The following is a 22,006-nucleotide window of genomic DNA, read 5'->3' as shown; positions in this document are numbered from 1 at the left end:
AAGTGTGCTGCGCTGGCCACGGGCACAGGCGCCTGGATCTGTGTTCTGGCGATGGCTAAAGCAGCCAGTGTAGGAATTCGGTCTCCTTGGTGACGAAACCAACCAATGGAAAACACAGGGGGAAAAAAAAGAAAAGAGAAGCTAAAACCACCCATGGACCTCGCTTTTATTTTCAGAGTGGAGGATATTTCAGAGTGAATTAGCCTGTCCTTTATCTGCTTTTGTGTTTGTGGCTGGATAGCAGAGCATGGCTTAATTGTTCCATTGTTCGTGATGGATGAGTATCCTTCAAAAAAGTGGACTCCAGTTTGCCACAGACAAAGATAATCCAGCTCTTGGTCACCTGGTTTTGTCTGACAAACACAGCCAGTGCTGGAGGGAAGCACTCAGTGCCCTCAGTGGAACCAGTTCCTTGCAAAGTTAACTGGTTTCATCGGAGATCGTGCTGTGAGGTGACGTTACTGGGCAAACCCTCAGGGAATTCCAGAGTGGATGGCAGGCTGGGTGCAAGGACTGACCCTCAGCTGGGCCTTGGAAAGGTGGCACCCTCTGCAGCAGCTCCCTGCAGCTCCCTGAGATCTGCCCAGTATCACAAGGGACGGGATGCGTGCCCAGCAGGCTCCTGCCTTCATCTGAGTCACCCCAAAACAGGATCAGCGATCCCAGGAGCATCCCTGGAGATGCCAGTTAAAACAGGATCAAAGAGCCAGGTATGTGTGATGATAGACCTTCCTTCCCACGAGGGCAGAAGATGCCAGCACAGCCCCTGTGAGCTCGGGCACCGTCCTTCCCACGCAGCCTCCCCCCACACCCCTCCCAGTAACGGTGCTGGGTTTGGGTATGAAGTGACTCCTGCCCTCCCTGCAGAGCCCTGCATTAAACCCAGCATTGACACAAATGTAGGCTGGCCATGGCACCAGAAAGTGGCCACCACTGGGTGCAGCAGCAGCCCCTTCCAGAGACACGTGAGCTGTTGTAGCCCCTGTGATCCACAGCCGAGAGGGACCTGCTCTCCTTTAAAGACATCTTGAGCCCCTCAGAGAAGAGTCAGATCTCGAGGCAGCAGAAGACACCACCTCCCCAGCGTGGTGCAGCCACGCAGGGTCCAGCCATGCCTGGCTTCGGGCAGCTGCAGCAGAAGGTGGGTGGCAAACCCGTGATTTTATGGAATGGTGGCGGTCCCTTCCCAGCACAGACTTCCCCAAATGACAGAGAAGGGTCTTGGACGTTTGCACTGGGAGCATCTCACAGTGAGCATTTGGCTTGGGGTGCTGCTGGGGGGACGTGGAGGGCTTGATAGCGAGGGGCAGTTTTACCCCTGCCAGCTGCAAAGCGGTTCAGCGTGTTTGTAACATCCCTGGACACGGCTTCTCCTGGGGTCTGGTGCTCTTTTGGAGGCTGCAGGAGCCAGGGATGCTCAGAGCTTTCTGGAGGCCAAAGGCCACCTGTGTGCCCTGGAGTGCAGCACTGTGTCCCCACCAGGCTCTGCTGCAAAACAAAGGCCTTGACAGCACCCAAACATCTCCTGCTTCAGCTTAACAGGCTGGAAAGACAGATTAGGTTTCCCAGGTGGAAAATTTCCCACAGAAAATATCAGAGCCCCGTTTTTCTTTCCTGATTAATGAATGTTGTGACCCTCTCTCCCTAAGTTATTCCAGTAATGCCCCAGGATCCTAATTAAGACTGAGCCCAGCGGCTCTTGGCATTGTGCAAACACATGGGAAGAATCCAGCCCTTCTCTAGAAAGCTTCTCATCCAGTTTGGTTTAGGCAAATGCATCCATTGAAACTCTCCTTTTCTTTTTTTTTTTTTTAACTTTTTCAGCAGCACCACAATGGAGTCTTTCATCTCTACCTCTTGTGTGTATTCCAGTGTCATGCCCTCTGCTTTCAAAGGCTTAGGTTTGCCTTTAATTGTGTCGAGAGCCTTTGTCTCTAAGCCTTTAGTAATGGATTTTTATTTCTTTTTTTCCCCTCTCTGCCAGAAGAAGAGTTTTGTTTCTTTGCTGGCTTTTCTTCTAAAGCTGAAGTGACAGTTCCCCCTTCTCAGTGAGATTTACAAAGCTTATCTTTTAATTTTCAAGAGCCAAACAGAGAAGGGGGGGGGGAGGATGAAACGTCATCGTGGCTTTTAAACACCGTCGCTAAGAGGGCTTAATGATCTAGAAATGCACGTTTGCAGGGTGGCTTTGGCTTGGTTACACTGAACTGCTGCTCCTGACGGAGACAGGGATGGAGCTGGGGGGCCAAAGCCAGTCCTTTCCTCTGGGCCTAGTCCATATGGAATCCTGGAATGGTTTGGGTTGGGCCTCAAAGCTCATCCTCCTCCACCCCCTGCCCTGGGCAGGGACACCTTCCACCAGCCCAGGCTGCTCCAAGCCCCGTCCAGCCTGGCCTTGGACACTTCCAGGGATCCAGGGACAGCCACAGCTTCTCCATGGGCAACCTGTGCCAGGGCCTGCCCACCCTCCCAGGGAAGAATTCCTTCCCCCACTGGTGGCAGGAAACTGAGGCAAGAGCCTGTTGGGCACTTGGCTTCCACAGAAGAAAACAACCTGTGGTCAGCTCGAGGGATGACTGGAGCCAATTGTCGAGGATTTGAAATGAATGATGGATCCCATGGTCCCCTTGCACTAAACTCAACCTCGTCACGTTGGCTCTCAGGGCTTGCAGGGTTTGCCTTGGCAGCGGGGAGGACGGTCCTGGGATTGCCATCGAGGCATTTCCGAAATTCCTGTCATGGGAACCAGAGGGACAAGGCCCTGCTTGTCCGTGGATGGGCACAATATGCTCCAAACCTCCTATCCAGGGTGTCCCTGGGAGCTGGATTTGTGCTGGAAGGGGAGCCAGTGCTGACACACCAGGTGGGGATGCTAACAAGCCACAGGACCCCCCACCCTCCTGCCAAATCCTCAGTAACTTTATTTGGGCAGGTTCAACTCTCTCTTCCCTTTCCAGGAGAGGAGCTCCATGCCCAAGCCAGCGCTGTCCCCCTGGCTGGGTGGCACTGCATCCCCTCAGCTTGGTGTCCACACTTCCCGGGGCACCAAACCACATCCCTGCCCCCAGGAAGGGGAGGTGGGAGCCAGGGTGGGCTGGATGGGATCCTCATCCTCCCAGCCCGCTGCCTCCTGCAGTACAATATCCTCTCTGTCCTGAAAAGGCTGAAGATTTTAATCCCAAAATAGACATTTCCACAAAACTCTCCTTATTTTTTTTGTAGTTTTTTTTGGAAAGCATCTGAGAGATGCCGCTTTCATTTCAGGCAGAGGGAGCTCATTTTGAAGCCTCCGGAGCTGCCGTGAAACGGGATCATCGCCCGCCGGGGAGCTCCGGAGCCCACGTGAGGGCTCCCCATCCCAGCCTGGCACGTGAGGGAGGCAGTGCCACTCGGGAACGTCGGGAATTGGGCTGGAATCCTCGTGCTGCGGCAGCACAGGGCTGGCTTTGCAGCTCTGGGAGGATTCTGCGGTGGTTCCGGCGCTCGGGCTCGTGACTGCAAACCCCGACAGCGGTGTCTGGTAAATCACACTCACCCTACCACCAAGGGAGGGTGATTTTGTCTCATCTTGCTGTACATGAGTCCTCTTTCTTTAGTTATTTATTTTAAATTTCCTTCCCCTCACGCCCTGTCTCACTTTGCACTTTGCTGCCCTTCTCCTGCACACAGAGAGCAGGACAAACCTCCTGACTCCAGAAGCCATTCCAGGCCCAGGCATTAAAGCTCCAAAGAGGGGGAAGGGCTTCCCACTGCCAGAGGACAGGGTAAGATGGGATATTGGGAAGGAATCCTTTCCTGGGAGGGTGGGCAGGCCCTGGCACAGGCAGCCCAGAGAAGCTGTGGCTGTCCCATCCCTGGGAGTGTCCAAGGCCAAGCTGGAACAACCTGGGCCAGTGGAAGGTGTCCCTGCCCACGGCAGAGGGTGGGACTGGATGGTCTTTGAAGTCCCTTCCAAACCATTCAGTGATTCTGTGAAGATTGTTCCTCTCCACAGGTCATAGAATCATAGAATCATAGAATAGATTGGGTTGGAAAAGACCTCCAAGATCATCAAGTCCAACCCCTGATCCAACTCTAATTACTATATCACGGCACTAAGGGCCATGTCCAATCTCTTTTTAAAAACTTCCAGGGATGGTGAATCCACCACCTCTCTGGGCAGGCCATTCCAATACCTGATCACCCTCTCTGTAAAGAATTTCTTCCTAACATCTAACCTAAACTTCCCCTGGCAGAGCTTGAGCCCATGTCCCCTTGTCCTGTTGTTGGTTGCCTGGGAGAAGAGACCAACCCCCACCTGGCTATAACTTCCCTTCAGGTAGTTGAAGAGAGTGATGAGGTCACCTCTAAGCCTTCTCTTCTCTAGACTAAACAATCCCAGCTCCCTCAGCCTCTCCTCATAGGACTTGTGCTCAAGTCCCTTCACCAGCCTGGTTGCTCTTCTCTGGACCCGCTCCAGCACCTCAATATCCTTCCTGAACTGAGGGGCCCAGAGCTGAACACAACACTCAAGGTGCGGCCTCACCAACGCAGAGTACAGGGAAGGATCACTGCCCTGCTCCTGCTGGCCACACTGTTCTTGATGCAGGCCAGGATGCCATTGGCCTTCTTGGCCACCTGGGCACACTGCTGGCTCATGTTCAGCCTCCTGTCAATCAGCACCCCCAGGTCCCTTTCCACCTGGCTGCTCTCCAGCCACTCTGTCCCCAGCCTGTAGCGCTGCAGGGTTGTTGTGGCCAAAGTGCAGGACCCGGCACTTGGCCTTGTTGAACTTCATCCCATTGGAGTCAGCCCAACTCTCCAGTCTATCCAGGTCCCTCTGCAGAGCCCTCCTGCCTTCTGGTAGGTTGACACTCCTCCCAACTTGGTGTCATCAGCAAATTTGCTGATGATGGACTCAATCCCCTCATCTAGATCATCGATAAAGATGTTAAACAGGACTGGGCCCAGCACTGATCCCTGGGGGACACCACTGGTGACCGGCTGCCAGCTGGATGCAACCCCGTCCACCAGCACTCTTTGGGCCCGGCCCTCCAACCAGTTCTTAACCCAGCAGAGAGTGCCCCTGTCCAAGCCATGGGCTGCCAGCTTTTCCAGGAGTATATTATGGGAGACAGTGTCAAAGGCTTTGCTGAAGTCCAGATAGACCACATCCACAGCCTTCCCCTCGTCCACCAGGTGAGTCACCTGATCGTAAAAGGAGATCAGGTTGGTCAAGCAGGATCTGCCTCTCCTAAACCCGTGCTGGCTGGGTCTGATTCCTTGTCCATCTTGTAGGTGCTGTGTGATTGCACACAGGATGATCTGTTCCATAACTCTGCCAGGCACCGAGGTCAGGCTGACAGGCCTGTAGTTACCAGGGTCAGCCTTGCAGCCTTTTTTATGGATTGGGGTGATATTTGCCAACTTCCAATCATGTGGGACCTCCCCAGTGAGCCAGGACTGTTGGAAGATAATGGAGAGCGGCTTGGCAAGCTCTTCTGCCAGCTCCCTCATTACCCTAGGATGGATCCCATCTGGTCCCATAGACTTGTGAGGATCCAGATGGCTCAGTAAGTCACCATCTTTTGGTGGGCTCTGCTAAGCTGGAAACACCCCCTTTCTCCTTGCTTCCTTCCAGACCCCCTTGTGGGTGAGATGAGGAGGAGAATCCAGCTCTCCTGGACAGGCAGGATGCTCATCCCCAAACCAGCCCCTTCCTCCTGCTGCCAAGCAGCTGACCAGTCCAGGTGCTGTGTGTGAGCCAAGCAGCTTGTCCCCATGCAGGCTTCCAGCTTTGGAAACTATAAAACCCTCCCAGAGGATGAAAGGATCAGCAACCTGCAGCTGCTGTAACTCATCAGCTCTTTGAGATGCTCTGCTTCCCAGTGGATTTTCTCCCTGAGCTCCCAGCAGAGAATGCAGAGGCCAGAGCAGGCTGGTTTCCACATAGGTGACTTCAGGGCAACTGGAGGCTCCCAGTCCTTCCCCCCTTTTGTCCTTCCTTGGCTGAGAGCCTGAAGGCAGACCAGTCAGTCTCCAGGCACGTGCCAGGTGTGGGGTATTGGAGGAGGGCACGGGCTCCAGTGGATGCACAAGGAATGAGGTGGCACTTCTGGGAGCTGCAGTGCTCCCAATTTCCTGAAACACTGGTCTTTGCAGGAGGAGCAGCCCCCGTCCCTGGGAGTGGCCCAGCTGCTTCAGAGGGAGGTGTGGGACCACTGGGAAATGCTTGTCCTGCTGGGAATTGTCATAATGCCGCAGGTTTAATGAAGCAGCATCAGTCACTGGAAGGAAAAAACAAGTGGAAGGAAGTTGGAAATTGGAAGGGGTGTTATTTTCTCTCTGTTTTTTTGTTTTGTATTTCTTTTTTTAAGAGGGAAAGAATTATTAGCAGCTCTCCAGGGAGACCTCAGAGCCCTTTCCAGGGCCTAAAGGGGCTCCAGGAGAGTGGAGAGGGACTGGGGACAAGGCTATGGAATGACAGACAAGGGGGAATGGCTTCCCACCGCCAGAGGGCAGGGTTAGATGGGATATTGGGAAGGAATCCTTCCCTGGGAGGGTGGGCAGGCCCTGGCACAGGCTGCCCAGAGAAGCTGTGGCTGCCCCATCCCTGGAAGTGTCCAAGGCCAGGTTGGACAGGGCTTGGAGCCACCTGGGATGAAATAAGGTGAAATAAGATGGTTTTTAAGGTCCCTCCCAACCAAACCATTCCATGGTTGTATGATTCTAATTCGGTGTTTTAATAGTTTTTGACAGCTTGGTAGAAAAAGCCACATCTTACCATTGGAACTGTTTTTCCTGCTGTACCCCTTTTTTTTTCCACCTTCCCAGAGCAGCAGGCTGTTCTCACTCCCAAGCCCTGTTGTTTTGTCCTCGTGGGTGTGGCTGGTGTGGCCAAGGACACCCCAATTTCCTGGGCTGGCTGAACCCTGCAGAGAGCAGGTCTGACCATCACTCAGGGGCAGACCTGGAATCCCCTGAAGGCAAGGGCTGTAACGACCTTTCGGGCAGGACTGGGAGGTCTGGAGCTGGGATCTCCCGTTTGGATGTCATCTCGTGGGGATGCCAGCCCGTGTCGCATCAGGACACATCAGGAAGCATCAATTTGGCTTAGGGGGGGCAGACCCCCCCCCCCCCAGCATAATCCATCCCCCCGCCCCGAATGCGAAGAGGAAATGTTATTTCTATGGTGACACAGCCTTGAGAGCGCCTAATCTGGATTTATTGAGGTCGTAAGACTGACTTAGCACGGCGGTACCTAGACTGGAGGATAAATAGAAGTCTTCTATTTATAATGCTGCCAATCTGGCGCCGCTCGCGAGCGCTAAAAATAAAACCCCGTGCGAAGCGCAGCGAATTAATGGGTGCCCTCCTCGCGTTGTCTGCCAGCCAGCCCCTCATCCTGCTGCCAGTGTTTGGCAGAGGTCCTGCCCAGCCTTGCTGAGCCCCCACCTCTTTGGAGGGCTGGGCAGCAGCAGCCCCGTGGCAGCGGTTCCTCCTTTCCCTCTGGGTGTGCCCGCTTGTGCCCCCTCTGCAGGCAGGAATTAGGAGCCCTCACAGTCCAACCGTGCAAGCAGAGCCCGGGGAAAAGGGAGTTTGTTGTGCTGGAGTGCCTAGCACGTGTTTCTGGTCCCTGTCTGTGGAGCTGATCGATCCAGGCTCCCCCAGTTCGGAGCCTCCGAAGTGGAGAGGATGCACCAGACACAGGATGGGCAGAGCCTGGACTGGCACAGCAGCACAAACAACCCCAGTCCTGCTGTGCTGGCACGGTCCCCCATGCAGTAATCCCAGGACAGTGGACCTGGATTAACGTGTAAAGTGATCTGTTTAAGCTGCAGATAAACCCACCATGGATCCTCTCCCCCGGGAGTGAAGCGAGCCTCACCTTCCAACTATATGGAGTTTATTGCCAAACGTGGGTTTTTTAATATGAAATCTCATTACTGCTCAACTCACCCATGTAAAATCTGTCTTAGCTTTCCCCTGCTCAGCAGAAGGGTCCCAGACCCTGCCCCCTGCTTGGGTTGTAGTGGTGAGTAGCCTCCAATCTTTATTCTCTCCGATAGGAAAGCAGAAACCTGGATTTTATCATTAACACTGTTGTGGACAAGATCTTAAGGCAAGATACCTGCTGCTGTGATTTAACACCTGCCTGCCTTCCCTTACGAGGTTTCCTGGCTTTGTATTTATTTTCAGAGGACTTCAGGCTCCCCTTTCCTGCTGTTTGCAGCTACCGAGGTCTACAAACATCACCCTGCTGGACCTACCTGCTGCACACACAGCTCTGCTGGAGGGACAGGATGGGGTTCAGGTCATGGAATCACAGAATATCCACGAGGATCACTGAGTCCAGCTCCTGGCCCTGCATGAGACACCCCAGCAATCCCCCCATGTGCTGGAGCGCGGACGCCAGAACGGTGCTCCCCTGCTCTCCTCATGACTTCAAGAGGTGACCTGAAGGAGAAGAGCAGCTTCTGGCTGGGCAGCTGCTAAGCAGGGCTGCCAGGAACCCTGTGATGTCCTCCTGGTGCAGAACAGAGCACGGTGCTCAGCCCGTGGTTTGAGTTGGGATGCGGGATCAGACGCGACACGGAACCGACAGACATGGGTGTCCCTCTAAGCTCATCACCAGGTTTGTTGGCTTCTGCCTTTGGCTTTTTCTACCTGGGACTTCAGTTTGGAGAGGGTAAATGCCAGACAGACAGAGGAGGGAGGGGGAATCATTCCCAAACCTCCTGTCCCAGAATGGAACACAACAAGAGTGTGGGCACGACGGGCCCTGGGAACGAGGAGAAGCAGCTGGACCGAAATGCTGCTTTACAGAGCAGCTTGTGGGGGAGGCTGGAGGCAACAGGCGGCAACCTGATGGTCCTTTGGGTGGTCACACAAAGCCAGACCACCCTAAACCCGAGGTGCAGCAGCTTGGAAAGGAGCTGCAGCCCTGCCAAGCTGCCTGCAGCAGTTTGGAGCCCGGGGAGTGGGACAGCGTGTGCCAGGCAGGCAGGTGGCACTTCTTGGGCACAGTTGGGCAGTCTTGGAGAGGAAAGCCAGAAGGCCAAGTAATTCCAGCACAGTGAGTGCAGTTAAGTGCTGCCATATGGCTCCTTTTGCAGAGGAAGAAGCACACACAGGGAGTGAGCCATCCCACTGCTTTTCCTTTAAAATGAACTTTCTGCTTCTTCTGCAAGTGCTGGAAAAACTTGGTGGCCTGGGGGAGGGGGGTGTCACAGGAGTTGGCATTTCAGAGAAATGAGCCCCAGGGAATGCAGGAATTCCTCGTGGATATTCTCGGGTCATTTGCTCTGCCTCCACTACACCTAGTGGCCAGAGGGCACTTCTAAGGGTGGAAAACCTGAGGTGGATCAGAGAAGAGGGAGGAATTAAAACTTAAAGGAGGATGGGGGGTAAACCCCTGCCGTGCCAGGTGCGGAAGGAGGGAGAGGGAGTGGCTGCTGCTGGCCAAAAATGTTTTAACCTGTTAGAAAACCACTGTAACCACAAACCCAGATCTGAACAGTTTGATTTCCTGCAGGGTTTTTGATGCAAGTGGGGAGGGGACTGAGCAAATATTTCCCAGCAAGGGCAGGAAAGAAAACAGTGGGATTTTCTGCTTCATTTAGTAAATCCATCGCTTTTGTCCACAGTCTGTCTTAACCCTTTCAGCTCCACTGACATCTCTGGTGTGGGGTTACCAACACAGGCACAAAACTGACCTGCTGGCAACACTTCTGCTTGAGTGCCTCTCTCTGCAGATGGAGAATGAAAGGCTTTGGGTGAAAACCAGAGCCTGGATAACAAGTGATGTGTTTGGCAGTGCTGGGTCAGTGGCTGGACTCGATCCTGGAGAGGTTTTCCAACCTCTGTGATTCTGAGAGGCTGGGAAGACAGCAGAGAGCAATCCTTATAGCAGAGTGTCTGTGGGAAGCTCTTTTGGGGAAGAGCATCCTGAAGCAGGCTCAGAGGGAGGGATGGGAGATGGAGCAGAGAGACAGCAGGCAGGTGGGAGGAGGGAAGATGAGGAGCTTCAGAGCAGGGCAGCAAATAACACGTGTGTTTGCAGGCTGGGAATCTTTGGGGGCTGGAGGATGGAATTTACTGACTTGTAGCAACGGTAGAGGAAGATTTCTTCACCCCCCACCACACCAGGCTCCTTCCAGAACCAAACCCAGCACTGCTCCCAGTCCACAGCAATGGACCTTTAGGCACTGGAAGGGGCTCTCAGGTCACCCTGGAGCCTTCTCTTCTCCAGGTGAGCCCCTACAGCCCTCCCAGTCTGGCTCCAGCCCTCAGAGCACCTCCGTGGCCTCCTCTGATTCCAGTTCAGACCAGGAGGAAAGACGTTTTAAAAAATTACTTACTGGACACTGTGATGGAGGAGGGGGGGGGGAGAGGGGAGAAAAAACCAACAAAGAACAGGTTTAAACCCAGCATTTCTGCTGATGATTGTTTTTGAATCCCCACAGTGTGTGTTTTGCTCAGCTGAGTCACCTGAACACACACACACACACAAGTGGGATGAGCACAAACAGTGCAGCTTGTCCATGTGCCCATATCCCTGCAAACTCCAGCTGCCTCAGCCTGCTGGGCATGACCTGCATCCCACCTGCCTCTCTCCAATCCTTAGGGATGCTCCCAGCCCTGGCAGCTCTTCCACTGTCTGCTAACACACTTATCCCGTGCCAGGGAATGCTTTCCCTGCTGCCTCGGGGCTCGTGCTGCAGACAGGGCATTGCCCATTCCTGCCTGGATGTGCCTTTGTTGGAATACATATTTCCACTGGAGATGCACAGTGGTGTCTTTAACCCAGTGGCAGCCTCTGCAGCTGCTCCTGCAGTTTGGGAGTGCCTTGGGAGCTGATTTCTCCTTACCCTCAGCAGCCCCAGGCACACCATGGCCAGGGTTTCCTTGGGAATCTGGTCCTGGCTCTCAGATCAAGCTGAGCTGGTGCAGAGAGGCTCTGTGAAGCCACACCCTGCACGTGTGGACCACATGTCCTGCCAAGGGCTCGGTGGCTTTCTGTGCCTCTGACCCAGCCATTCGTGGCTACAGCAATTACAGGGGGGCACTTGAGCTTCGGGGAGGCCCAACCTGCTCTAAATCTGAGCTGTGAGAGGGTAGATTTAGGTCAGATGTTAGGAAAAAAATTCTTCCCTGTGAGGGTGGGGAGGCCCTGGCACAGGTTGTGGATTCCTCATCCCTGGAAGTGTCCAAGGCCAGGTTGGACGGGGCTTGGAGCAACCTGGGCTGGTGGGAGGTGTCCCTGCCCACGGCAGGGGGGGAATGAGATGAGCTTTAGGGTCCATCCCAAACCATTCTGAGACTCTCTGATTGTAGATTTGCAGCACTGGGCAGGTTTCTTCCTCTTCAGCTGTCACTGACAGTGTTTGGTGCAAGCAGTGGGACATCTGCAGGGAATGGTTTGCTGGGGGAGGAGGCACCTCGGGGTCTGTGTGTTTGTCCTTCTCTGTGATGGATTGGCCACCTCTGGTAGGACTTTGGCAGACCCCTGGGAGCGTAAATGGTGCTCCTGGTAAATTTTCTGCCTGCTGGGATATGGTGGAAGGAAGAGCAGATGATGGAAGATACCTGTGAGTATCCCTGGATGGGAACAGAGGACGCCAAGCCAAAGGCTGGGCAAAGTCACTCTGTCTTGTAATAAGGGTAATAAGGTGCTCTGCAGGCATGTTATCAATATTCCCAAAATCCAAAAGACCACTGCCCCAGCTGCTCTTTGCTGGTAGGGGCTGTTTGCAACCCTCGAATCCCAGAACGATTTGGGTTGGAAGGGAACTTAAAGTTCATCTTGGAGGGCAGGGACACCTTCCACTAGACCAGGCTGCTCCAAGCCCTGTCCTACCTGGCCTTGGCTCCAAACACAGGAGCTCTCCCATCTCCAGTGGTGGCTGGGCATCCAAACACGTGCTCCAGAGGCTCCCTGTGAGTAGCTGTGTCGTGTGTGTGTAGCTGTGCAATCACCAGAACGGATCCTGCAGATAATCTTCTTCCTCGGCGGAAATATTCCACTTATTTTTATCCTCGTTTCCTGTCTCTCAGCCAGTTAATTATCCCTCAGAGGACTTTCTCTATAAGTCTTTTTCGGGAAGGAAACTTGGCGAGCACTGCCTGAATGTCCTTGTCCATTTACATGAGAACAGTGGGTTCAATTTTAGTACCTTCTGGAGAAAAAGTCTTTTTTAATTTCTTTTATTTTTTTGTGTGTGTGTGAGGCTGTGGTTGTTTTTTTCCCCATCTGTGACAAGCTGCCAGAGCTTTCCTCTCTGGATCTTGCCTGCCATGATGCACGTGCAAGCAGCTGTCTCTGCATGGGGAGTGTGAAGAAGAGGCACTTGGTACTCCAACATATCCACGGATGGACAGCTGGGCCGGCTCCAAACCTGCTCACCCCACGCTGGGGTCGTGCCACTCTGCTCTCCTGCTCATCAGCCTCGTCAGTGGATGCCCTCGAGGAGGAATTTCGAATGCAAACCCCTTTTTGTTGCCGTAGCAACCGCTCGGTGTGGAAATGGGGAAACTTCCCGGGGAGCTCGGAGCCGCCTCTGGAGATGCTGGGGGGTTGTGGTGGGTGTTGTAGCAGGAGCACAGGTTCACCCCACCTGTCCCAGGTTCCTCCCTGCTGGAGTCCCACTGCCAGGTGCCAGTGATTCCCGAGGGGAACAGCTTGGGCTTAACCTGCAGGTAAGTTCTGGTGCCCACCAGCCCTGGCTCAGAGCAACCTGGGCTGGTGGAGGGTGGCACGAGGTGGACTTTAGGGTCCCTTCCAACCCAAACCCTGCTGGGCTTCTGTGATCTGCAGTCCCGACCTGGGGTTTCACATCAGCCCGATCTGCAGCCAAAGGAGCTCTCCGGAGCAGCAACCAAGACTTGAGGAGCTCCCCGTGAAAACACGGAGCGTGCTGGCTGCATCCTCCCTTCTGCCACCTGCCAGGCACAATCTGGAGCTGTCAGACTTGCTGCTGGGCCCTCCCTGAGTGGGGCCAAGCCTGGAGATTTCTTTCCATGCTGGAGTTAGGAGGGACTGGGGAGGGAGTTTCAGCACTTACAGAAGTCCACGCCAGACGAGACGGGTGCTTTGTGATGCATCACGTCTGTGTCCTCAACTCAAACGGCCTCTTTGGGTCAAAACTCAGGGAAAACCTGCCAAGGCTGGTGTGGCACTGCTGGAATTGCCCTCCTGGGCCTTGCTCTGTCCTGTATGGAATGGCACCTCCTGGGCCTGGACGTGGCCTCAGTGCTTGAGGGATCTTTGTTCGTGTTCAAAACCCTCATACAGAGCAGGGCAAGTTGCTTTCTCTCTGAGGCATCTCAAGTACTGACTTTGGGGGTTCTGTCCTCCCTCCTGACTTTTGTATCACTCCCTAACAAGACATGGTCTTTTCCTAGTGCAGGTTGGTGGAAATTCCCAGAAACCTAAGAAGGACATCAACCCTCAACTTGTAATCGATTTGGCTTCTGCCTCTCCTGTGGCTTCACCAGACTTTTAATGCACCAAAACTTGCCTGGGGCGACTCCTTCCCTGTCTCCAGAGATTCCATCCAGCCTTGTCTGATGCCGAGGCACAGACAGGCAGAGCCTGGAAGCCAACCAAGTGATTGCACCTTCCCAGGTTACGGAGTGTAAGTGAATCACAGCAGTAGGATGTGCATGGGACGTGAGTCCGTGGGATGTGTGAGGTTAAAAGTGCTCCTGGTCCTTCCTCTGTGTCGCCTCCCGGGGAGCAAAGTGCTGCCTGCGTTTTCCAAAGGGTCATCCCCTCTCTTCTGCCTCCAGTATGCTGAGTTAGCACCTCTCCATCCAGCAGGAATTCCTGCTGGGAGCTGGGAGCGGTGCCTGAGGAAGGACCCCTGTAAGATGCTGTTGGGATGACAGTGGTGTGACAGCATCCATTTCCCGGGATGCGTTCCTGGGAAATTCTCTCTTAGCAGGAACGCAGAACGTCCTGCATTTGCTTGCTCTTGTGGGAACCCCCCAGCCCTGCAATGCCCACCACGCTTCTATCCCTCCCCCTTCCCAAGGGATGTCTGCAGGGGCTCCTGAGGCAGATTGGCTTTGGCTTTTAGCTGAGTTTTGGGCCTGTTCTCATCTGGACTAGGTGATGTTGGCTGTGCCAGAGAAGCTCTTCCCACAGGAACGCATCTTCAGGCACTTGTGCCCAAGGAATGGGGCCCATTAATTTCCTTTCCATGCACAGACCCAGCTGCATGCTCAGCTTTCAAAAGCCAAAACTCATTAATGGAGAATTTTCTTCCCCAGGTGCAGCAGCATCCCTGCCTCCTGCACATCCATGTCCACAGAGGTGATTCCACCCACCTCCACTGCCTAAGCCATGGAGAGATGGCCCATCCCAGACTCTCACCCTTGGATTTAGCTCCTCTGGCCTCCTGGCAGGACTCCTTGGATGGGAGGACTGATTTTAGGCAAGGTAGCCTCTGACAATGTTTTTAACCATGTGAAAAGTGCAACTTAAATGCTTCATTGACACCACCAGCTTGAAGACATGGAGCCAAAACAAATTATCCCCTTTTATTGATAAGGGGTTCTCTTTTTTTCTTTCCAGTGAGATGAGCAAGCCTGAGCATAGCTGTGGAAACATCAGGTGGATGGGAAACAGGGTGAAGGAGAGTCAACAGGATGTGTTTGGAAGTGGTCAGGGATTCAGTTGGGAACTGACTTCAGAAATGTCTTTCTTCATCAGCTGGGCACAGCTGGAGGAGCCTGTGGATCACTTCTGCAGATGAGACAGTGGGGAAGAGGAGCTGAATGTCCCACAGGAAGGATGGAGTGAGAAGCAGCACTGTGAGCCACTGTACTGCAGGTACTGTGTTTGCATCTTTTATCTGTTAGTAAAATCTGGTTAATGTCCTGTAAAAAAACTTCTCCCACTGGCTGCACCTCTCATCCATGTGAACTGCCACAGGAAGAGGAAGTGGGGTAGAAACTAATTGCAGGATGACTGTAGGCACAGGAGGATGTTGCAGTCCTAGGAGATGGATTTAGCAGAGAGGGAAGCATTGCTGCCTCCTGAATCTTGGATTAGTCCTTGTCCAGCAAGTAGCTCAGGAAGAGCAAGCTGCCAGTGGAGGAGCAGGCAGTGGACACCCTGTCCTGCAAGGGGATGCTAAACAGTGGGTGCTGGAATCAGAAAACAGGCTGTGAGTGCAGCTGTTCCCCCCTTGCAAAGATCAGGACATTAGGATGCCGTGCCACAGGATGGGGGAACATGGATAGGGTGGGAATTCAGCAGCCTTTCCCATTCTCCTAGTGATGCCACGGAAGCACTGCTATTCCCACCCAGGAAAACTCCTGCCTCGAGTGTCAAGGCCTGCCCAGGGCAGGCTGAAAGCTGGCAAGGAGCGGGTGATTGCACCCTGATGGTTTTGCTTTCCCAGCCTGGGCGTGTGCACTTGTCCTCCAGCCACCTCCATTTCCAGCCTCTCCAAACCTGTAATCTCCCTGCCAGCTCCCTGCCCACACTGCAGCATCACCAATGGCTAGGTGAGGAAGCGACCCTACGTGTTTTTGGTGGAGTTAGTGCAATCCTAGAGTAATTAACCGGGGTGACTCTCGGTGGGAGCGCTCCCGGTGCCAGAGGGACTGCTGGGCTGGTACTGCCCTGCTGGGATTGCTCTGCAGGAGGTTCAGGGCTGGGGCTGCTCAGCAGCAACACCCTCTGGGAGGGAGCAGGGTGAGAAGTGCACTCTCAGCAGGCTGGGAATGGTGTAACTGCTTGGCAGTTCCCTCTGCCCTGTGGGCTTTCCTGAACCCAGCCCAGGACGTGCCCTGGCACGGGGCTCGCCCTCGATGCCAAGCTCCGAGCGCGGATGACTTTCCTGAGCAAAGCACTGAGCTCCCTGGGCCTGAACACTCACCCTGGCTTTCCAGGGAGGCTGTTCTGCCCTGGAACAAGAAATCCAAACCAGCATTTACTCTTTGGCTCATCCTCAGAGAGCTCTCTGTGTTTAGGTCCCGACCCTCACCTGCAGCAAGCAAGGTTAATTTGGGCAAGGAAGCACATCCCTGATGTGATTGTGAAACCCTTGTGTGGCACTGACTGGTGAAGACAGATTTTCTCAGTAAAACTAAATCAGCCTCTGCTGAGGGCCCACCCCATGCAATTGTGGCTCCTGTTGCTTCCAAGTAGTCGGAGGGAGGATGTAATTTCTGCACCGTGCAGGCACCAGGCATTGTGTTCAGTTCAAAGGTGGTAATGTGATTCCCCTCTTTGATTATTAATATAATCAAATACTCATTTACAGCACATGTTGGCAAATACAGGCTTGACATAAAACAATCCACCCCTAGGGTTTAGTGTTTAATGCAATTATTCTTCAGAGCAATTGAGCCTCCTTTGCCTAAACTGTGGCAACTGCCCCAGCCCTGGAAGTGTCCAAGGCCAGGCTGGACGGGGCTCGGAGCAACCTGGGCTGGTGGAAGGTGTCCCTGCCCGTGGCAGGGGGTGGGATGGGCTGCAAGGTCCCTTCCAACTCAAACCATTCTGGGATTCCACGATTTCAAGCAGTCCCTACCAGCCAGGAGCAGCTGCAGGGTCTGGGTTCTGTGCTTGGGATGGCACAGCTGTACAGATGTGGTCAGACTGATCCCAAGGCTCGGGAACTGGGGGAAAGCTGAGTTTCCTGAGGTCCTCCTGGACCGTGCTCGCTTTCAAGCCCATCTCCTGGCTGTGGGTGCCTCCCTCCCTGGGGCTGTGGGGAGATGACATTTCCCTGCAGTGCCATTGCCCTGCAGAGAAGCTGAGCAGCACCCCTGGCTGAGCAGGGCGTTTCGTGGCTTCCCTGCGCTCGGGAATTTTGGTCTCCCCCAGTTTCTGTGCCAGAGGTGGCTTTTTCCACCTGCTTTCCTGCCCCCTGCTTGCCTCATCCTTCCACATGAGGGTTCTTCTCCCTGGCACTGGGAGCAACAGAGAGCAGGGTGAGCTGCTGCCCTCTCAGCAAGGCACCCATGGGTGCAGCACTGGGGTCTGGATGAGTCCCCAGGGGCACAGAGGGATGGAGCTGCAGTTTTCAGCCCACAGCCCAGCCTGGCTCTGCCCTCCTTCCATGCCACGTGGACACTGCTTCTCCAAATTTGCTGGCTGAAGGGGAAGTGCCACAGCGGTGATGGATGCAGGGGAGCAGCCTTATGACCATGACACAGCTCCTGTGAGTCAGCAGCTCACCCTCTCGGCTTTCAGGCTGGCCAAGGCCTCTAAATGTTTGCTGGGAAGGCAGATGCAACTGAAGTGGCAGGGTGAAGTGCTCCCAGGGAGGAGAGGATGGATTTTCAGCCACAGGGAGAGCAGGGATTAGGAGAGGGAGGCATGATCCCACTCTGGCTGCTCTCCAGCGTGGTGACTAACCCATGGCAAAGGATTCCAGCAGGAGTCCTGCCCTCAGTGTGGCCTTCTCTGTGGGCTCCACAAAGCACAGAGAGGGAAGCAAAGCTCTCGACATCTCAGGGACTTGCTAATGACACTCGCAGCCCTGGTGTCTCGGTCTCCTGGGTGGACACACCGGACCATATCCCTGCCTGAGGTTCCTCAGCAGCTGCAGGATGGATGCCAGGGGCATTTTTGAGACCTCCAGGCTGCACCCTCTGTGTCATTCACACCAGGTGAGGGTGGTTCCTTTGTGGCTTTCCAGGAAAGGAAAACAGATCCATGCTGAGCTGCGGGGCGGAATATTTGGTGAACTTAGAGGGGGTGAGCTGGGGGTGAATCATCTGTGTGTGCCCTCTGCTCTCCAAACCACTTCTCTCCTGGGGCTTTCAGCACTGACTAATGAAGGTAATGAATCTTCCCTCATCATCCTTTCCCTCTGTGGGATCTCAGTGGCATCTCAGGAGCTCAAAGCCACCTTAGTGAGATTCTGAGGGTGATGGAGAAGAGGAGGCAGTAGGAGATTACAAGTTAACTTGTGCTGTCTCATCTCTCAGCCGTGCTCTGCCCCTTGCCCAAGAGCGTTCCTGGAGGAAACAGCTCCAAAGAGGAGTATGCAGGTGCCCTGTGGGATGGGAGGGAAGTGTCTGTCCCTCATGGGGAACGAGGGAACAAGGCTGCTCTGGGCTCAGCTGCTTGCTGACATCACAGAACCTGAGACACAAGAGCACAGCCAACGCCACGGTCACGCCTTGCCTGTTGGAAGATGTTCATCCTCCATCCCTGCCGAGCTGCCAGGCAGGAAAAGCCTGTGCCAGGCACTTACAGCTCCCTGTTGCTCTACCCTTCAGGATTTCAGTCTCCAGGTTTTGGCTTCCAGCTCGGATTTTCTCCTGGGCAGACCTTGTGTCTCTGCTCCGAGTTTATCCAGCTGTTATCAACAGATGCACTTCCTTGGTGACTCACGTTCCCCAACCACATCCCCTTCTCCCTCCTGCCCCCACCCACCACAACTGAGTCACTTGGCCTCCTGTCACAAGCCAGGAGCCTCTTTCTTCACTCGTGCATGGAGACACTTCCAGCCCAGCCTGATGTAAGCTCCTCCTGAGTTCCTCTTTCCCAGCAGGCTCCCTGACCTGCACCCTGCCCAGACCAGATTCATCCACACTTCTGCTCCCTTAACGCAGTGTTGTCCTCCCCACCAGCTCCCCAGCCCAGCCCAGTCCTAATGGAGGTTACTCAAGAGCCCAGCACTCCCCACTCTTGTGTGTAAGATGGGACTTGTGGAGGTGGGAGCTGAGAGAACCCAGCGCTCCAAAGCCTTTCCCACCTTCTGACAATCCTGCAGCCTGCAGGAAGTGCTGTGCCATAGAAAGAGCAGCTCAGCCTGATCCCCACAGAGCCCAGTGGTTTACAATTCCCTTCCCAAGCTCCCTGTTTTTGCACAGTGTCAAGTGCAGTTGCCATCACCAGGCTTTGAGGATTTGTCCCATGGCCAGACAGGTTGGGCCTGGGCTGGACACACCAGACCAAACTGGTATTCAAACTGGGGGCACACTGGGAGCTGTTTTCTTTAATGTTTCCTGCTGTTGGTCAGTGGCTCCATCACCACTCTAAGCTTTTGGAGAGGTTTTCTTTGTCAGTGGACAAAAATGGTTTCCTTTCCTTATCTCTTTATGCCAAAGCCTGTTCGTTTCTGACTCAAATTGATTCACTCAAGACTGTCATTTTTATGGAGTGCAGATTCACTGGAGGATGAGCTGAATTCCACAAAATCTCCCTGCAGGTCTGATAAATCACCTGGCCTCTTCCCCAGCGTCAGCATCGTCAGTTAAAGAGCATTTTCAGCTGCTCAGGGAGGGGAACGTTGACAGTCAAGGTGGCTGTTTCCTTGCACCCACTGCTGAGAGAGCTGATTCAGGGCCATCTCTGCCCCATTAGAGGAGAGGTTGATGTAGTGTTTCATCTTCCCAGCATCTTTGTGGAGCCACGTGGTGTCACTTCCTGGCATGGGATGGCCACGCTCCAGATAAAAACATCACCTTGTGTGTTTAGGTACAAACCAGGGTGAATTTTCACTTGGGCATCGCTGCCCTTCCTGTGGAGTAAGAGGGGCTGGCAAAGCCCAACCCATGGGGAAGGAGCGTGGTGTGGGTGCAATCCCGGGCTGGGAAGTGCTGGATCAAACCTTGCTTTAGTCATCCCGAGGGAGCAGGCGCAGCCACTGCATGTCCTGAGGTCAGACAGGGAGGGGGAAGATGGATATCAGGCTGCTGAAGTCGGGAATGTCATCATATCCCCACCCACCCTCCACCACAATCTTCCAGGCAGGCTCAGAAACCTGTGGCTGCTTCTTGTCAAGGCAGGGTTGTTGTTCTTCTGCCTGGCACCTGAGGAGCTGGGCTGGGCTGGCCCTGTGCCCTCCCTTTCCCCAGAGCCCTGCAGGAAAGGTGCAGTGGGTGGGGGAGCTGCACCCCAGTTGCCCAAGCCCCCTCCTCAGTGGCCCAGCTCCTCCTCACGTGCTGGGAACGCTGCTTAGGAACACTGCCCCTGGATGAACGTTTTGCCCTGTCCCTGCTTTATGCCAGAAGAAAACCCTCCTGGTTGTAAACACCTTTCCACTGGGAAAAGGTGGTTAATTTACCACGGTGCTGCCTGATTTACTTGGTTCTGACCTGCTCCCTTCTCCTTTTCCCCCCACTGCTGGTCCATCCATAGCTGCATCTGTTCCCCTCTCCCTCCTTGCCCTCCTTTGATCTCCTCTTTTCCATTCCCCTGCTTCATCCCCAGGACCAGCAGGGATCCCTGCCAGCCCGTGGCTTTGGCTGCTCCCTTGGGCTGGCAGGGCTCTGCAGATGTGTAAACACCTCCTCCTTGCTGCCAGAAACCACCGGACTGTCCCTCCTGCCCGAAAGGACAGAATAAATCCAGTGTTTTGGTCTCCTGCTGGAGCAGGATGGTGCTGTGTCCCTCCCAAAGGCAGTTGTTTACCTCCAGAAATGATACAGGATGACACAGGAGTAGGATTGTTGCAGAATTTTTGGAGGCTGAGTGGAAATGCAGTTGTGGTGAACCAATCATCGCTCAGAAATGTCTTTTGTTTTACCAGTGAGGGGTTGGTTTTTCCCCCTCTTTCTCCTTAGGGGCTGCAGGCTCCAAAGGCACTGCTTGCTCTTGGGATTGCCTTCCCCAGGCACAGATGCTGGAATGGCTGTGAGCTCAGGCTGCCTGGGAAGTGAACCTCAGTGCCCACCCCAGCACTGCTACGTCCCTGTCACCACCAGGGGACAACACTCCCAAGTGAACATCGAGGGCCACCAAGTGCCACTGTCACCTTTTGTGCTGTTCAGAGCCCCCCTGGGTTTCAAGGCAGCTGAGTCACTTGTGATTCATCCAGAAGCCTGAAGCAGAGCAGGGTAATAAATGCCATGTTCTCATGTCCCCAGCTGGTGCTGTAACCTCTTCTGAACTCCCTGCTCACCTCCCAGTCTCTGGAGAGCTGGAAGAGCACGCCAGCTCAGGGTGTCCCCAGGAAAGGGCCAAGCCCAGCAGAAGGGACTCAGTCCAGGGCATTTGGGCAGGGAGTGGCTGGGAATCCTGTGCCCTTCAGTCCTGCTGCTGTCTCATGGCAGACAGGAGGAGGTGGAAGGGAATTACAGAGAGAGCTGCATGGCCCAGTGAGGAACAGAAATCCAAGAGCAGGGCACTCAGTTCTCATCGTGGTTCAGAGCCTTGGCTAAACCAGAGCAGTTTCCTCCTCCCAGGGTTATCAAAGCCCATGTTTTACCTCTTTGCCTGCATAGTTTGAAGGGGGAGAAGGGCAATCCTTTGGGAGGGCAGTAGCAAGTGCACCATAAACAAGAGTGGGCCCTCAGGAGGACCCAGCAATTTAGGGACATGGCACAACAGCACCTCTTTTCCAGGCTTTTCCCTGGAACAGCAGAGCCTGGCTGTGCCTGGTGCCGATTTTGCTCTGCCTGGGGTGGTGGGGACAGGCTGGGGCAGGGCTGGGCTGTGGGAGACAGGATGGCTCATGCAGAGCCAAAGAGCATCACCACTCTGAGCCCAGGGTGCCCTGCAGCAGGAGAGCGGTGCTGGCCCTACATTTATGGACCTTTATCCCTGTTTGTGTTTGCAGACCAGGAGCAGTTCTTACAGCCGAGTTTTCCCAGCTCCCTCTGGCCTCCAGCTTCTTTTCCTGCCTATCTGTTCCCTCTGAAGATGTGAGATGCTGGAGCAGCTCCCATCCCTCCTGCAGGTGAGTGAAAGGTGGGCTCTGTGGCACGGGGAATCCCTGCTTAACCACATCCAGGCACTGCTGTGTGTGGCATTCCTCGAGGAGCCAAAGAAATGCTCCCTCCAGGCTGGGCCACGGCTGCTCTCCACATGGAACAGGCTCAGGAGAAGGTTGGGGGTTCCAGCAGCTAAATCTGAGGTCCTGGGGCTCGGTGCAGCTTTCCAGCAGCCTCCAGCTTACGAGAAGAGGTGGGAAATTCCCGTGCTGGGGGTTTCCTTCCCGCTGCTGGAGGAAGCTGCCTGCAAAGGTCCTTCCTCAGAGCTTGGTGGCAACCAGCTGGGGCACACAGGGGACTTCCAGCTGCAGTGGGGGCCACTGGTGTTCTGGGGGCTCTT

The 22,006-nt window shown here is 54.5% G+C and overlaps 3 long non-coding RNA genes across 3 annotated transcripts; all 3 read left to right on the top strand.

The window, feature by feature from the left end:
* The first annotated feature begins 3,650 nt into the window (after window positions 1–3,650).
* On the top strand, window positions 3,651–10,339 carry LOC126652585 (uncharacterized). The gene is made up of 3 exons (XR_007632011.1): window positions 3,651–3,764; window positions 8,179–8,614; window positions 10,043–10,339. It is a non-coding gene; the product is annotated as an uncharacterized LOC126652585 (long non-coding RNA).
* Window positions 10,340–12,577: 2,238 nt separating this feature from the next.
* On the top strand, window positions 12,578–14,400 carry LOC126652584 (uncharacterized). The gene is made up of 3 exons (XR_007632010.1): window positions 12,578–12,678; window positions 13,384–13,616; window positions 14,254–14,400. It is a non-coding gene; the product is annotated as an uncharacterized LOC126652584 (long non-coding RNA).
* Window positions 14,401–14,555: 155 nt separating this feature from the next.
* Window positions 14,556–21,628, top strand: LOC126652586 (uncharacterized). The gene is made up of 3 exons (XR_007632012.1): window positions 14,556–14,596; window positions 14,696–14,815; window positions 21,513–21,628. It is a non-coding gene; the product is annotated as an uncharacterized LOC126652586 (long non-coding RNA).
* Window positions 21,629–22,006: the final 378 nt, after the last annotated feature.

Source organism: Myiozetetes cayanensis, unplaced genomic scaffold (assembly GCF_022539395.1).
Source record: "Myiozetetes cayanensis isolate MyiCay16 unplaced genomic scaffold, myiCay2020 scf9, whole genome shotgun sequence".
NCBI classification, from domain to species: domain Eukaryota; kingdom Metazoa; phylum Chordata; class Aves; order Passeriformes; family Tyrannidae; genus Myiozetetes; species Myiozetetes cayanensis.
The sequence above is the reverse complement of the archived record's forward strand: the minus strand, read 5'-3'. Positions and strand labels throughout refer to the sequence as shown.